A 4,460-nucleotide genomic window follows, 5' to 3' on the forward strand; every position below is an offset into this window, starting at 1 on the left:
TTCTAATATCTTCCCAGTTCCCTGTCGTCAGGTTTCAACTGCAAATCTACACTTATATTAGAATCACTCTTTTCCTCAAGCTATAATAGGTCTCATTTTCATAAAAGCAACAGAAGTTCTACCTAAGATGTGGTATTATACTAGGTCTCAATTTTTTGGAAGGAAAGGATCATAATTGTATTCATTTTCAAATTCCCAGGACCAAACACAGTGCCCTCACATACAGTGAACATCCCAAACATATTTGTGCTGGAATGTAATGCCACATACAATTCAAGCAGAAAAGAAGTAAAATGAAGCTTTTGAATTATTCAATTAACAACAGTGGTAATCTTAGTTGCTGAGGTAGAACATAAAAGTAGTTATGCCTGATTTTAACTGGTAACAATTATGACAATGTTCCTTACACTGAAACTAACAAATCACTGGTTTCATCTAACCCTTTTAATTTAATATCTTTTCCTCATATCTTGAAAGATTGGAATCAATGAATCTGACTTCATAACAGTAAATTAGGTGACTAGTTAAATGTAGCAGAAAGGACACTGTATTCACTGGAGTTATCCTTGACCATATAGTACTGATACTTTACTGTTATCCATTGCACAATGCATGGATTTGGCAGCATATTACTTAGAGCAAATTATAATGTAGTATGTACACATATTTGTGCACCAATTTTTAATGCATCTGTCAATTTAAAAACTGATAAAAATGAACCAACCTGCAAATAATTAGCTCAGCTTAAAATAGTCACTATCAAATTCCTGCTATGAGAAAGTGAAACATTATTGTGATAACTTTACTGTTTAGGTGATATCTCTATTATCTTTTGAAAGTATTACAAAAGTATTTTACTATAACATACGCAAATTCGAGTAAGTTAGAAAGTTTTACAGTTCAGTATAACATTAATATGAATATTGTAACCAGTTTATACTGTATACATGTTTTTACAAAACTCTTTAGCAATTATTATTTGTTTTAAAAAATAGTAAGGGAGTCTGAGATTAAAAAATTTTAGATAATCAAAAAGTTAAAATTTCTATAAGTTTACCATGAAAAGAGCATTTTAACTTATTTCTTTTAGAATTACATACAGTATTATCAATCAGAAAATGTAAATATGTTATCTAGAACTGAATATTTTGCTACTGCTGCCTCATTATGCATTTTTTTATGGCATTAGTAGGTATCAAAATAACAGTCATAAATAAATGTGGATTGTCTTCTGCAAATGCTTACAAGTTACCTATTGGTGATGATCAAACTTTGGCTATGATATTTAAATATTTTATCTATTTTTATAATTCACCATAAAAATGTTTCAGCATTTAAAGAACAGAGACTTCAATAGTTTTTTTTTTTTTTTTAACTTTTTTGGTTTAATTTTATTCATTTAAAACGGAAATTAAAATTGCTTATAGAAGAAACAGAAAATAGAGTACATCTAAAATTTAAATATTGCACTTTTAAAAGAAATTACTCTTTTCTGCAAGCCCACTTCTTCATAGTTATGACTTACAAAACCTTGTATACTTTGAATTTTCAGATGTTGACATGTTAAATTTTTAACAATTTAAAATACACTGAAAGCTTTAAATGTTATGTTTTTCATTTAAAAACCTAGCTGCATAATGGTAACAAAATACATAATATTATTTAGATGTAATATGCAAAAGATCTTTGGCTAGTAAATATGTTTTTCCCAGTGTGGCATAATAAAAAATATAGCTGTTCTTGTCTCTGGTACCTGGTACAGAGAGCTTAACTTCTTTGAGTTTCTTGAGTGTTGTGTATTTTGTTATTTATGAGATGCTTTGACCATATCTGAGTTTATGATAATGAGTGGACACAAGGCAGTCCCTTAGATAGTTTCAATTACATGTGGCCACACATGTAATTTGATGGTTGGAACTTCTGGCCCTATTCCCCAAACTCTGGAGAGGAGAAGGGTGATGTCGGATGAATTCAATTGCCAATGGCAATGATTTAATCAAGCATGCCTGAGGAGTAAAACCTTAAAAAGCTCTTGAACAACAAGGTAGAGGAAACCTGGGTTGGTCCAAAATATTGAAGTGCTGAAAGGGTGATGCTCACAGAGTGCATGGACAGTCTGCTCCTCCCCCATCCCTCTACCTATCCATCTCATTCATTTGGATGTTCCTGGGTTGTATCTTTTATAATAAACTAGTCATTATAAGTATAGTGCCTTCTCGAGTTCTGTGAGTATAGAAATGGGTTGTGGGAACTTCTAATCTTTCAGGCATTGAGCAAAAGTGTGGGTATTCTGGAAACCCTGGACTTTCAACTGGCATCTGAAGTACGGACAGTCTTATGAGTGTAGGAGAGGGAAAAATGGTTTCCCTCTACCCTTCTAGGTTTTTTGGCTGGGCTACAAATTAAATTGACATAAAACAGATTAACAGAAAAAGAAACCATTCAAATTATGTGCAAATGTGTGGGAGTCCCTTAAAACATAAGACTCAAAGAAGGGCCAGATATAGCATCCCGAGCTTCAGAAAGGAATTGGGGCACGGAGCTTCAGGGGGTGGTGGCAACATAAGTTATGGAAGGATGAAGAGAGAAAATGTGTGGTGAATTAAGGTTGTCTTGTCATGCAGATAGTTGTGTTATGCAGATAAGAGCTTCTCAGGTAATAAAATGTGATAAAGCATCCTTCTTACTAATGTAGTACTCATACAGATGCTTTTTACGAATGTAGACTTCTTTTAGAGATGTACATTTCTTTTACAAAAGGACAGCTTTTCAGAGCTACTTTTGTGTCTACAGTTTCTCAGAATAACCAGCTCAAAATATGACAAAGAAGCATTTTTAGATTGGCATATTCTGGTCTCCTGCAGTCATATTTTTTTGGTGGTGTGTCCTTGGGATTGAGCCCTTATATCTGTGGTGTCTTACACTAACATCTAGGTAGTGTCAGAGCAGGACTGAATTATGGACTATCCAGTTGGTGTCAGATAATCAGAGAATTGTTGGAAAATGACAGATCTAGATATTGTTCTCTACAGAGTAAGTGATATTTAGTTCAAATAATAGCATAATCTGTGGGATAACAATGAGAATTCCTACATTCATTACAATTTCATTTTCTTGACCTGGTTTTGACCTGCTCTGTATGCTAACAAGACTTAAAAATAAAATGTCAGAAGGGTAAATATCTTTTACCATCTTAACAATTTTAAGTGTTATCATAAGGAAGCTAAAAAAAAAAAAAGGGAAAAAAGCACACAAGACACAACTTGAGTGTTTCTTCCATGATTTAATATCACGTTAGAGGAATTACCAAACCTTTGTTTACAACACAATAGAAATTCAAGTTCAAGTATCTTCTCAGCAGCTTGGATGGAAGCTTTTTGACTGGCAGTTGGAACAATCATAAATGGAGGAAGAACTTTATAAATGAAAATAAGTGGTGGAAACTTAACAAAGGAATGCCATTAGTATTACTAACTAAAAGCGGTTTCTAAACCTGTAATCCCGCGCTTTGGGAGGCTGAGGTGAGTGAATTGCCTGAGCCCGCGGGTTCGAGACCCATCTGGGCAACTTGGCAAGACCTCATCTCTACAATAAATCAAAAATCAGCCGGGCGTGGTAGCGCGTGCCTGTAATTCTGGCTACTCGGAAGGCTGAGGCGGAAGGATCGCCGGAGCCCAGCAGGTCGAGGCTGCGGTGGCCGGGAGTGGCCACTGCACTCCAGTCTGGGCGACAGAGTGAGACACCAACTCAAAAAATAAATAAAAATATAAATAAAAGTGGTTTCATTGGATGATATGTGTAGAGCAGGGTCTGTGACCTATCAAGTTTTTCATCCTTGTCTAACCAATATTGCTGAAGTTTTGCCCTTGCCCTAGGGAAGCTATCATTTGAAGGAAAGTTGCTGCTCTTAATGCAAATTCAGTGACTTCAATTGTCTCCTCAGACATTACCAAAAAAAGATGCCCTGGGTTGTTAAACATATATATTTTAAAATTGCTATACATTGGAGAAAGTTCAAATGATGGGCTCTAAAAACAACGCACTTGACCTCCAAAGTATGGTGGCTAGCTAGTTCTGCCTAATGAAGTTCCCCATTGAAATGCCTCCGTAAACACAGTAACACTTGTTGAGTCATAAATTTACTAAAATGAAAGATTATTAATGCCTTAAAAATATTTATTTGAGGCCCTACTCTGGGCTAAGGCACTGTTTTATGTAAATGTATAGAGAGAATTCCCTACCCTTGCAGAGAGATTATTAGAGTTTGAGTGGGATTGGGAGCAATCAACAAATAACCTAATTTATTAGAAGATAAGGAATTCTACTGGGTGGGAGGGATACATAGAGTTATTACAGGATTAACTGCACAGAAGGATCAAATGAAAAACAATCACAATCATGCGTGGGCTTCTGAAATTGCTACATGGATGGGCTGGTAAGGGCTTAGAAGAGGTTCCCTG

The sequence above is a fragment of the Carlito syrichta genome, unplaced genomic scaffold (genome assembly GCF_000164805.1).
Source record: "Carlito syrichta isolate Samal-C Ts95f unplaced genomic scaffold, Tarsius_syrichta-2.0.1 Scaffold302096, whole genome shotgun sequence".
NCBI lineage: Eukaryota > Metazoa > Chordata > Mammalia > Primates > Tarsiidae > Carlito > Carlito syrichta.